Source organism: Camelina sativa, chromosome 14, assembly GCF_030686135.1.
Source record: "Camelina sativa cultivar CO46 ecotype springtype chromosome 14, ASM3068613v1".
Classification (NCBI taxonomy): Eukaryota; Viridiplantae; Streptophyta; class Magnoliopsida; order Brassicales; family Brassicaceae; genus Camelina; species Camelina sativa.
Window position 1 is genome coordinate 20,507,635 of NC_141893.1, and position 12,849 is coordinate 20,520,483.

The window sequence follows — 12,849 nt, forward strand, 5'->3', positions numbered from 1 at the left end:
TTCACTTTCTGCATTTCATATCTCATTTTAGGATTGTTAGTGACAAACAATCTTTACAATTGGCTTGACTTAGACTCATATGCACATCTTAATTGTTCACAATCACTCAGATAGGATTGACACCTCTTATACTGCAACTGCATAAGGGGAATTGAAACACCCTGACTTCTATTCATTCCATACATCATCATTCCATACATCATTCATTCACCACACCACAAAGAAAGTCAGTTTCAATTTGGCGTCGTTGCCCATTTGAGTGTGTTTTGTGACATTTAGGATCATTATTAGTCTAAGATTAAGTTCGTTTAAACACTTGTGAAGTTACTGAACTCGAATCTTCCTTTGCTTGGCTGTTTTGTGTTTCAGGTACCCACTCAACCACCTACTCGACCACCACTCGACCGAGCTGTGATCGAGCACTTGATCGAGCCAGAAGCCGGACCTAAATAGCTATTACTTCCCAGTCGACTCGACCACCCACTCGAGCCTGCGCTCGACCGTGTACCTGTTCGAGTCTGTAGTAGAGTTTGTTGATGCACACAAGGTCAAAAGGCAAAGACAGTCTTCAACAGCCTATTGACAGCATCCACAGGCTACAAAAGGGTTTGAGACATAAGCAAGGAAGAGTAGTTCAACAACAACAAGGTCAAGACATCATGGAGCAACAAGCTATGAGCAGAGACCAAGGCACATTGGTGCAGGAGATGCACCCAATACCCACAACCAAAGGGCTGGAATTGTGCCACCTTCAGTAGCAAACAATAACTTTGAGATCAAGAGTGGATTGATCTCAATGATACAAGCCAACAAGTTTCATGGGTTGCCAATGGAGGATCCACTAGATCACCTTGATGAGTTTGACAGAATATGTGGACTCACTAAGATCAATGGAGTGAGTGAAGATGGATTCAAATTAAGGCTCTTCCCATTTTCTCTTGGAGACAAAGCTCACCTTTGGGAGAAGACTCTTCCTACTGGAGCTATCACCACATGGGATGCATGCAAGAAAGCTTTTCTGGCCAAGTTCTTCTCCAATGCAAGGACTGCTAGGTTGAGGAATGAAATTTCTGGGTTTGCTCAAAGGAATAATGAGAGCTTTTGTGAAGCTTGGGAGAGGTTTAAAGGATTCCAGACTCAGTGTCCTCACCATGGCTTCAGCAATGAGTCACTTCTAAGCACCTTGTATAGAGGAGTGCTTCCCAAGATAAGAATGCTTCTTGATACAGCCTCTAATGGAAACTTCCTCAACAAGAATGTGGAAGAAGGATGGGAATTAGTTGAGAACCTTGCTCAATCTGATGGCAACTATAATGAGGATTATGATAGGACCATAAGGGGCTCCTCAACTGATCAAGAGGACAAGTATAAGAAGGATTTGAAGATGGTCAATGAGAAGCTTGACAAGATACTCCTCAGCCAGTCCAAGTCTATTCACTTCATTGGTGGAGAAGAAGCTCCAGTTCAAGAGGGGAAGCCTAAATTTGCTGAGTTGTGCTACATGCAAAACCAGGGAGGATTCAAAGGCTACAACCAAGGAGGTTTCAAAAACAACAATCTCTCTTATAGGAGCACAAATGTGGCCAACCCTCAAGACCAAGTCTATCCACCTCAACAACCTCAACAACAACAAAACTACATCCCCAAGCAACAACATCAAGTGTTCCAGCCCCAATTGTGTCCCCCACCAGGGTTTCAGACTAACCAAGGCCAGGAACAAGACTTAAGAGCAATGATGCAACAGTTGTTGATTGGGCAAACAAAAGGCAAGATTGAGGAAGCCAAACAGTTTGCTGAGTTGAATCAAAGGCTCACATCACAGTACAATGATCTGAACATGAAGTTTGAAGGTCTCAATTCCAGAATGAAGTATATGGAGAGCAACATTGCCTCTACTTCAGCTCCTAAACCCAACCAACTCCCTGGAAAAGCTGTTCAAAATCCAAGGGAGTTCACTGCAAAAGCCATTCATATCTCTGATGAGGAAGTCACTGAGGACAGTGAAGTCCAAGTTTGGGGGAATTCATTAGTTACTAAAGCCCCAAGTGACGTTTGTGCAAAGCAACTGGAGTCCGTTATTGCACTCGACCAAGTACTCGAACAACCACTCGACCGAGTGCATGCTCGAGTGGTCGATCGAGTTGCAGACTCAGAAGCTGTCAAGCCTGCTAAGTACATTCCTCCTGCTTACAAGCCACCTCTTCCATTCCCAGGACGTTTCAAAGCACAAAAGATTAAGGAGCTTAGGGAAATCATTGAGAGAAAGGAGATGATGGCTAAGCAACAAGAGGAAGAGAAGGTTTTGAAGGAAGTGGTTGTGATTGAAGAAGCTGTGGTTGAGGAAGTGTTGGCCATACAAGAGATCACCATTGCTTACCAAGAAGAAGAGAGAGGACCTGCCTTGGAACAGTATGATCCATATCCTCTCTACAAAGATTTTTTGCTTGATTTGTCAAAGAAGAAGGCTGAAGCTCAAGATGAGAAGGATCTTGAGGACCTTGGAGGAGTTATCATTCCAATCAAGCTTAAGGATCCAGGTCCATTCTATCTGCCTTGCACACTTAGCTATCTTCACTACAACCAATGCCTTTGTGATTTGGGAGCTTCAACAAGTGTGATGCCATACTCCATAGCACAAAAGCTTGGGAGAACTGATTTCAAATCCACCAACCTTCATATATGTCTAGCTGATGGGTCAAACAAGGAGATAGTTGGAAGGTTCGAGAATGTCCCAGTCAAGATAGGGAAGGCAAGGGTTCACACTGATTTTGTGGTGTTGGAGATGGACAAGGAACCTGAAGATCCAATCATTCTTGGAAGGCCATTCCTAGCCACTGTTGGAGCAGTTATTGATGTCAAAGAGGGTCTTGTGACCTTGAACATTGCTGAAGATATAGCCATGAAGTTTAACATCTATAACCCAACCAACCTTCCTACCATTGATGATCAACCTTTTACTATCAAGGACAAAGGAGGTCAAGAAGGTTCAAGTGGTGAAGCAACTCCAAAGGCTAAGCTCTCCTTTCAAGATGATTCTGTGGAAAAGCTTAAGAGGTCATTTCAAGAGTTGACTAGTATGGTTGAGGATCTTCAAGTTAAGCTGAACAAGAGGTCCTTAAAGAAAGCAAGACCAAGGCTCAAAATCAAGAAGAAACATGGTTTGTGTGTTAAGGGTGAGGTGATCAAGGATCAACTTCACAGTGATCAAGAGGTTCCAGGGAGGATTTCATCACCTCCTTGGTATCTAAACAAGGCTTAAGAAGGCAACCAAAGTCAAGCTTAGTGACTTTAAACAAGCTCACTAGGGAGGAAGTCCCTAAGGTATCCTTTGTAAATATGGTTTATTTTCCTTGTAGTTTTGATGTGTTTTCTTTTATATTTGTGTTGGACAGGCCTTTAGGTGAAAATGTAGTTGGGTAAGGAGAGATTTAGACTTGGAGAAGGAGACTCGCAAGCCCACTCGACCTGCCCACGAGAGGTACTCGACCGAGCTAGGAAGGAATTGAGGCCCATTTGATCTTCAAATCGCTAGAACGATCGAGTGGAGGGAAGAACAAGAAGAAAAATTTTGAAATTTCAAAATTTGGTCAAGGTGCTCGACCGTGTACAGTCGAGTGTGGGGTCGAGTGGCAGCAAAAAGCAGGTCAAAGATTCCCATTTCAAATTTGAATGGTATGGACGCTCCACCCTTGTCTCCTTGTCCCCTTAGCTTCTTTATATAGACCTTGCACGAGATTATACCTCTCACATTCTCTCATTTGCTCAAAACAATTGAATTAAAGTTTTAAAGTCTCTCTCATAGTTTATATTTTGCTCAAGCTTAGTTCTTTCAAGTTTTTGGATCACTAACCTATTAACTTTGAGCTTTGAGTCTATTCCCTTCAGTTCTTTTTAAAAAAATGTCTTCAAGAATCACTAGGAAGTCTCAACAAACCGCTGCAACCTCCATGGAACGTCATGATGCTAGCCTTGAATCAAGAGGAGAAGCTGGAAGGGCCACTCGACGCCCCACTCGATCATGCACTCGACCGAGTGGCCGTTCGAGCAGCCGGTCGAGCCAGATGCCGTGTCCAAGGAGAGAGTCAGTTGAGGAAGATCCTGAGAGGACTGAAAGTGAAGAAGAAAGGGAGCCAACTCTTAGTGATTTCATGAGGAGAAACAAGGCCAAAGGGAAGAGGCCAGCAGTTGAGGTTGAACAAGAGGAGAGTGAGAATGAGAGTGAGGAAGAAAGTGAAAAGGAAGAGATAGAGGATGATGGAGAAGCTGCGTCTTGTGGGTTGTCAAAGAGACAACTCTATGATGCTTTCATGAGAATGGAGTTCTTAGGGACTAGATATCCACACAAGGAAACCATGGAGAAGCTAGCCATTGGTGAAGATGTGGAGTATCTCTTTGAGAAGAGCAACCTAACCAAGTTTATGGGGCTTTGCATGGAGGACTACAAAGAAGAGAGTTGTGAGTTTCTAGCCACAGTCAAGCTGCATACATATGCAAGGAAGGATGCTGAGTTTGGAGCTGCTCACATTGCTTTCACAATCAAAGGGAAAAGGTATGAACTTTCAATGAAGAAGATAGCCAATGTGTTTGGTTTTGAGGTTGGGAGCAATAGGAGTTTGATGATTCCAAGAGAAGAGCTCTATGCTGTGTGGGAAACCATTGGGGATAACAAATACTACTCATCCTCCAACTCCAAGAGCTCAAGGATAAGGAGCCCAGTCCTAAGGTACTTCCACAAAGCTCTTGCCAACACCTTCTTTGCTAGGAAGGAAACTGGGAACATTAATGAGGGGGAGCTAAAGATGATTGATTTGGCTCTCAATGGAATCATTTTCCAAGCAAGAAATGGTACCATCATTCTTGGGAGCACTGTGGAGACTGACCTGGCAATAGTGCTCATTGATCACATGATTTACTTGAGAAGTTGGGTAGGCAAGTTGGAGAACAAAGGATCAAGAGGAGCACTAACCATTGGAGGCATCATTACTCCAATCCTACAAGCTGCTAAGGTTCCGCTTAGAGGAGAAAGGGTTTCACCAAGATGGATTGACTCTAGCTACCTCACCTCTTCTCTCATCCTAGCCAAGGAGATGCATCAAGGGAATCACATTTTCAACTTTGAACTTCCAACACTTGGGAAAAAGCAACTGATTTTGCCTAACCAAGAGCTCACCACCATTCAAGAAGGAGCCAACATTGACTTTTGGCCAGCTGAGGAGCATTTGTTTGATGGGATAGTTCAACCTAGAGTTGATGAAGCTGGAGATGTGCAAATGGCTGATGGGGAGGAGCAATTTTACTTTGAGGATTATGAGCTCAACCCAAGAGATAGTAGAGGAGTGAGGGAGGCTACCAAGAGATTAACCCTTTTGCATAAATGGAACAAATGGCATGGGAAGAGGTTTGATAAGCTCAAGAAGAAGGTGACCAACATGGCTAAGTCTATCAAGGGCTTAAAGAAGGAGACTGCTGAGTTGAAGAGTGGGAATTCTTCACCTACACCATCAAGCCCTTTGAGGAGGAGTAGCTCAACTAGAGCACTTTCTAGAGTTGCGAACCCTGTGGAACCAGCTAGGGCTTCAATGTATGAGCCAAATCAGAGGAAGAGGAGCTCAAGTACCCAAGAACAACCATTTTCAAGGTACTCGACCGGGTCACTCGAGCACCCACTCGACCGAGCACCTCCAATGCACTCGGCCGAGTTCCAGCCCAGATCACCCTATGGCTTCCCACCTCCAGCTGCTTATCCAGGATATCCAGGTTACCCTCCCATCCCACCCCAGTACTTCATGGATCCAGCACTCTACCAGCAGTTCTACCAGCAGCAAGGTCAGAATTTTGACACTCGTGGTCCAGCTCGACCCCCCCACTCGAGCACGTACTCGACCGAGTCCCGGTCGATTCCCATCGTCGAGCTGCCCCAATCTCCACCTCCAAGTCACCAGCAAGACCGCAACTACTCCTATGACAGCATGCAGATAGATGTGGACAACTACTTCCACAATCCCTAAGGTACCACTATCACCTTCACTTGTAGATATCATTGCATTTGACATTGTGTTTTGTTTTTTGTTTTTCATCTTGAATCCTCACTCCAATTTCTTTCACACAGGGACTGTGTGATTTAAGTTTGGGGGAGGGTTTGAGATAGCATTTGACATTGTGTTTTGTGATTCTTATTTCAAATTTTTAGCATCATCATGTTAATACTTGCATAGCATCTAAGGCATAGAAAAACCCTAAAAATTTGAAATTTTTTGCAAAAATCTTTATAAAAAAAGAGTGTTAATGTAGTTTGCACTTCACATTAGGATCTTGTTTAGCATGTTTCATGTAGGATTGTATAGTATTTGCATTAGGGATCTATGATGAGTATTCCCTTGTTAGCTTGTTTATTCACTAGACTAGGATCAATGCCCAAGTTAATAGTACTTTGATGCTAGTTGAGTGGTTAGAAGAATAAGATTGAACCAAGCCTTGAATTCCTACATTGCATTTGGTCTAAATTGAAGCATGTTGAGATTTGAAACCATTTCCTATTTATAAGAACCTAATATTGACTTTCAATTATCAATGTGTGCATTGCTTTAAACTCATGGATACCATATACATATTTGGATCATCTTCTTCCTTTTTACCACTCTTGTTGATCCAAGTAGCTGATTTCCTCATTAAGAATCAGTTCCCCTGCCCCTAAACCAAACCTTCTTTCAAGCCATGTTTATTCTTGTGTGTGTGAGGCCTATTTTTGGGATTGAGCTTGGTAGAAAGTGTTAGGTTTGAACTGACAAGAGTAAAGCCTTGTGTAGTTCTAGTTTGCATTTTTCAAACTAGATAGGACTAGGTGGTTCACTTGTTGGGTTTGGGACTTGGCTGTCATGAAAAGAAAAGAGGAAAAAGAGAGAGAAAAGGTTAGAGTCTTTAGGAGGGGAATGTGTTTAAGTAAATTTAAAGTCTAGTGAAAGAATGGGAAGAATAAGGTTGTTTAAAGATGGTTCTAGTTAAAGAAAAGAAAGAAAGAAAAGTGAAGTCTAGCAAAATGCTTATATGTCTTAAGAATAAGAAGAAAAGAGAACCATAGCAAATAAGTAAGAATCCCCCATTCCACTAGAAATATCAAATAAGAAACCTCTCCTAAGACTTTAAAACCAAAAGAGAAAAGGGTGAAAAAGAAGAGAAGAAGTTAAAGGGTAGCACTAGGATCAATTAGGTTTAGATTGATAGGATAAACACTTTGGGTGCCTTTGGGTAGACAAGGTTTTGTTCTTGCATGTGTCTAAGTGTTCTTACCTTTAGCATTCTTCTAAAGCTCAATCCATTTTTTATGAGAGAACCTTGATATTGATAAACCCCACTCTAAAGAGAGACCATCATTGTCTCTAAGCCTTTTACTGCCAAGCCAAATGAGTTTAAGCATTGCACATAATTGATTCATGTTCTTGATTAATGAATGTTAAAGGGAATGGTTGATTTGAATGCATGTGGACATCTAAGGCTCAAATCAGTAAAAGGTTGTGATATGCTTGTCTAAAGTCTTTAAGTATAGCTCATTCAACTTGCATCATAGTACTAGTAACTTGGACATTGATTCTAGATAGTCTATTTGCAAGCTTTAGGAGCTGAGATCCCACTTTCAAACCTCACCTACCTTCTTTTGTCTTGATTATTTGCTTGAGGGCAAGCAAAGACTAAGTTTGGGGGTGTTGATGTTCATATATTTTACCTTGTTTTCCCTTAGTTTATTCACAACTTTTGCATCTTTTGCTATCCATTTAGGCCATTATTGTGTAGCTTTAGGACTAATCATGCATTAGAGTATAGTTGCATTGCATTTGCATCTTTTCATGCATAAACAGGTGATTTTGGAGCTTAAGGAGCATGGAAGCAATGCTGAGGAGAAGTGAAGTAATCCTGAGGAGAAAACAAGAGAGTTAAGGCTGTAGAATCAAGGTCCGGAGTCCAACTCGACCGCACCACTCGACCACCACTCGACCGTGTGCTGAGAAGGACTCGACCGAGTGGAGAATGCACGAGAGAAGCCAGCTCGACCAGCCACTCGACCGAGCACTGGTCGAGTTGACCGAGCTGTTGACTGCTTTGACTTTTTGTATTTTTAGGGCTTCCACCTCACCTCCTATATAAGGCCCTTGTACCTGCAGCCACCAAAGGGTCCAGCTTTTTAGAGAGTCTAAAACCTAGTTTTTACCTTTTTTAGATTTTATTCCTTTTGCACTTTCTTTTATTTTAGATTTTGTACTTGTTTAAGAAAGAAAGACTAGATTCTTGTATTTTGTTTGTTTCATAACTTTCAAAATATTAAGATTTCGAGTTTTATTTCTTCATCAACATTGTAGATCTCTGTTTCATCTTTCTAATGATGCAAGTTTCAGTATTTCTGGGTTTTTGACATATTTCACCATGTGTTCTTGTGAGTAGTTTGCTTAGGACCTTGAGGATGGGTTAGGCTGGGTTGATCTTGTGGTTTGTTTGATTTGGTCAAGCTTGATTGTTGTAGATCTCTTCTAGGCTAAATGATCTTAATGCTGATCCTATATCTGAGAAGGTAGGGTTTGATTTCAAGCATCTTAGCATCACACCAATGTCTAAGGAGCATAGATAAGACTAGATCTAGAGCTTACCATTAGGCTTGCTAAGAGATTAGACGTCTTGTTTGGTTTGAGATGTATTGCTTAATGCCTGCTTGTGTAGATTCTTTTCTTTGTGAGAACAAGTCTAGAAATGCATAGGTTTGATTGTTTCTTGCCATGAGAGTGGATTAAACATGTCTTAGAATAGTATGTCTAGAGATCAGCTCAAAGTTTGCTTGAGATTTGTTGACCAAGTTAGATAACCACAATGATTAGCTCAGCCCATGAATCCCTCCTCAAGGCCTTCTTTGTTTATTGAAATCTTAGTCTAAATATCATTGCTTGCTTGTTGTTTGATTAGTTTTAGCATTGCTCTGTTTTTCTTGTGTTGCTCTGTTTTCACGTTTAAGTCTAGCTCGACCACGTACTCGACCTACACTCGGTCGAGTGCTGCTCGAGTTCATCCCCAGAACTTGTGTTTTTGATTTGTGATTGTCTTGTTTCATTTGGAAATGAATCCCTCCTCAAGGCCTTCTTTGTTTATTGAAATCTTAGTCTAAATATCATTGCTTGCTTGTTGTTTGATTAGTTTTAGCATTGCTCTGTTTTTCTTGTGTTGCTCTGTTTTCACGTTTAAGTCTAGCTCGACCACGTACTCGACCTACACTCGGTCGAGTGCTGCTCGAGTTCATCCCCAGAACTTGTGTTTTTGATTTGTGATTGTCTTGTTTCATTTGGAAATGAAACAGGAATGAAACAAGACAATCACAAATCAAACACACAAGTTCTGGGGATGAACTCGAGCAGCACTCGACCGAGTGTAGGTCGAGTACGTGGTCGAGCTAGCCTAAACGTGAAAACAGAGCAACACAAGAAAACCAGAGCAAGCAATGATATTTAGACTAAGATATTAATAAACAAAGAAGGCCTTGAGGAGGGATTCATGGGCTGAGCTAATCATTGTGGTTATCTAACTTGGTCAACAAATCTCAAGCAAACTTTGAGCTGATCTCTAGACATACTATTCTAAGACATGTTTAATCCACTCTCATGGCAAGAAACAATCAAACCTATGCATTTCTAGACTTGTTCTCACAAAGAAAAGAATCTACACAAGCAGGCATTAAGCAATACATCTCAAACCAAACAAGACTTCTAATATCTTAGCAAGCCTAATGGTAAGCTCTAGATCTAGCCTTATCTATGCTCCTTAGACATTGGTGTGATGCTAAGATGCTTGAAATCAAAACCTACCTTCTCAGATATAGGATCAGCATTAATATCATCTAGCCTAGAAGAGATCTACAACAATCAAGCTTGACCAAATCAAACAAACCACAAGATCAACCCAGCCTAACCCATCCTCAAGGTCCTAAACAAACTACTCAAAAGAACACATGGTGAAATATGTCAAAAACCCATAAAATATTAAAACTTGCATCATTAGAAAGATGAAACAGAGATCTACAATGTTGATGAAGAAATAAAACTCGAAATCTTAATATTTTGAAAGTTATGGAACAAACAAAATACAAGGATCTAGTCTTTCTTTCTTAAACAAGTACAAAATCTAAAATAAAAGAAAGTGCAAAAGGAATAAAATCTAAAAAAGGTAAAAACTAGGTTTTAGATTCTCTAAAAATCTGGATTCTTTGGTGGCTGCAGGTACAAGGGCCTTATATAGGAGGTGAGGTGGAAGCCCTAAAAATACAAAAAGTCAAAGCAGTCAACAGCTCGGTCAACTCGACCAGTGCTCGGTCGAGTGGCTGGTCGAGCTGGCTTCTCTCGTGCATTCTCCACTCGGTCGAGTCCTTCTCAGCACACGGTCGAGTGGTGGTCGAGTGGTGCGGTCGAGTTGGACTCCGGACCTTGATTCTACAACCTTAACTCTCTTGTTTTCTCCTCAGGATTGCTTCACTTCTCCTCAGCATTGCTTCCATGCTCCTTAAGCTCCAAAATCACCTGTTTATGCATGAAAAGATGCAAATGCAATGCAACTATACTCTAATGCATGATTAGTCCTAAAGCTACACAATAATGGCCTAAATGGATAGCAAAAGATGCAAAAGTTGTGAATAAACTAAAGGAAAACAAGGTAAAATATATGAACATCAACACCCCCAAACTTAGTCTTTGCTTGCCCTCAAGCAAATAATCAAGACAAAAGAAGGTAGGTGAGGTTTGAAAGTGGGATCTCAGCTCCTAAAGCTTGCAAATAGACTATCTAGAATCAATGTCCAAGTTACTAGTACTATGATGCAAGTTGAATGAGCTATACTTAAAGACTTTAGACAAGCATATCACAACCTTCACTGATTTGAGCCTTAGATGTCCACAAGCATTCAAATCAACCATTTCCTTTAACATTCATTAATCAAGAACATGAATCAATTATGTGCAATGCTTAAACTCATTTGGCTTGGCAGTAAAAGGTTTAGAGACAATGATGGTCTCTTTTTAGAGTAGGGCTTATCAATATCAAGGTTCTCTCATAAAAAATGGATTGAGCTTTAGAAGAATGCTAAAGGTAAGAACACTTAGACACATACAAGAACAAAACCTTGTCTACCCAAAGGCTCCTAAAGTGTTTATCCTATCAATCTAAACCCAATTGATCCTAGTGCTACCCTTTAAATTCTTTTCTTCTTTTTCACCCTTTTCTCTTTTGGTTTTAAAGTCTTAGGAGAGGTTTCTTATTTGATCTTTCTAGTGAAATGGGGGATTCTCTTTTCTTTCTTTCTTTTCTTTAACTAGAACCATCTTTAAACAACCTTATTCTTCCCATTCTTTCACTAGACTTTAAATTTACTTAAACACATTCCCCTCCTAAAGACTCTAACCTTTTCTCTCTCTTTTTCCTCTTTTCTTTTCATGACAGCCAAGTCCCAAACCCAAGAAGTGAACCACCTAGTCCTATCTAGTTTGAAAAATGCAAACTAGAACTACACAAGGCTTTACTCTTGTCAGTTCAAACCTAACACTTTCTACCAAGCTCAATCCCAAAAATAGGCCTCACACACACAAGAATAAACATGGCTTGAAAGAAGGTTTGGTTTAAGGGTAGGGGAACTGATTCTTAATGAGGAAATCAGCTACTTGGATCAACAAGAGTGGTAAAAAGGAAGAAGATGATCCAAATATGTATATGGTATCCATGAGTTTATAACAATGCACACATTGATAATTGAAAGTCAATATTAGGTTCTTATAAATAGGAAATGGTTTCAAATCTCAACATGCTTCAATTTAGACCAAATGCAATGTAGGAATTCAAGGCTTGGTTCAATCTTATTCTTCTAACCACTCAACTAGCATCAAAGTACTATTAACTTGGGCATTGATCCTAGTCTAGTGAATAAACAAGCTAACAAGGGAATACTCATCATAAATCCCTAATGCAAATACTATACAATCCTACATGAAACATGCTAAACAAGATCCTAATGTGCAGTGCAAACTACATGAACACTCTTTTTTTTATAAAGATTTTTGCAAAAAATTTCAAATTTTTAGGGTTTTTCTATGCCTTAGATGCTATGCAAGTATTAACATGATGATGCTAAAAATTTGAAATAAGAATCACAAAACACAATGTCAAATGCTATCTCAAACCCTCCCCCAAACATAAATCACACAGTCCCTATGTGAAAGAAATTTGATTAAGGATTCAAGATTAAAAACAAAAAACAAAACACAATGTCAAATGCAATGATATCTACAAGTGAAGGTGATAGTGGTACCTTAGGGATTGTGGAAGTAGTTGTCCACATCCATCTGCATGCTGTCATAGGAGTAGTTGGGGTCTTGCTGGTGACTTGGAGGTGGAGATTGGGGCAGCTCGACGATGGGAATCGACCAGGACTCGGTCGAGTACGTGCTCGAGTGGGGGGGTCGAGCTGGACCACGAGTGTCAATTCTGACCTTGCTGCTGGTAGAACTGCTGGTAGAGTGCTGGATCCATGAAGTACTGGGGTGGGATGGGAGGGTAACCTTGATATCCTGGATAAGCAGCTGGAGGTGGGAAACCATAGGATGATCTGGGCTGGAACTCGGCCGAGTGCATTGGAGGTGCTCGGTCGAGTGGGTGCTCGAGTGGGGGGGTCGAGTACCTTGAAAATGGTTGTTCTCGGGTACTTGAGCTCCTCTTTCTCTGATTTGGCTCATACATTGAAGCCCTAGCTGGTTCCACAGGGTTCGCAACTCTAGAAAGTGCTCTAGTTGAGCTACTCCTCCTCAAAGGGCTTGATGGTGTAGGTGAAGAATT

The 12,849-nt window shown here is 41.0% G+C and overlaps 1 non-coding gene across 1 annotated transcript; it reads right to left on the minus strand.

Annotated features, from left to right (window-relative positions):
- Positions 1–1,051: 1,051 nt before the first annotated feature.
- LOC147928454 (small nucleolar RNA R71) lies at positions 1,052–1,158 on the minus strand. Its single transcript, XR_015581049.1, has one exon. It is a non-coding gene; the product is annotated as a small nucleolar RNA R71 (small nucleolar RNA).
- Positions 1,159–12,849: the final 11,691 nt, after the last annotated feature.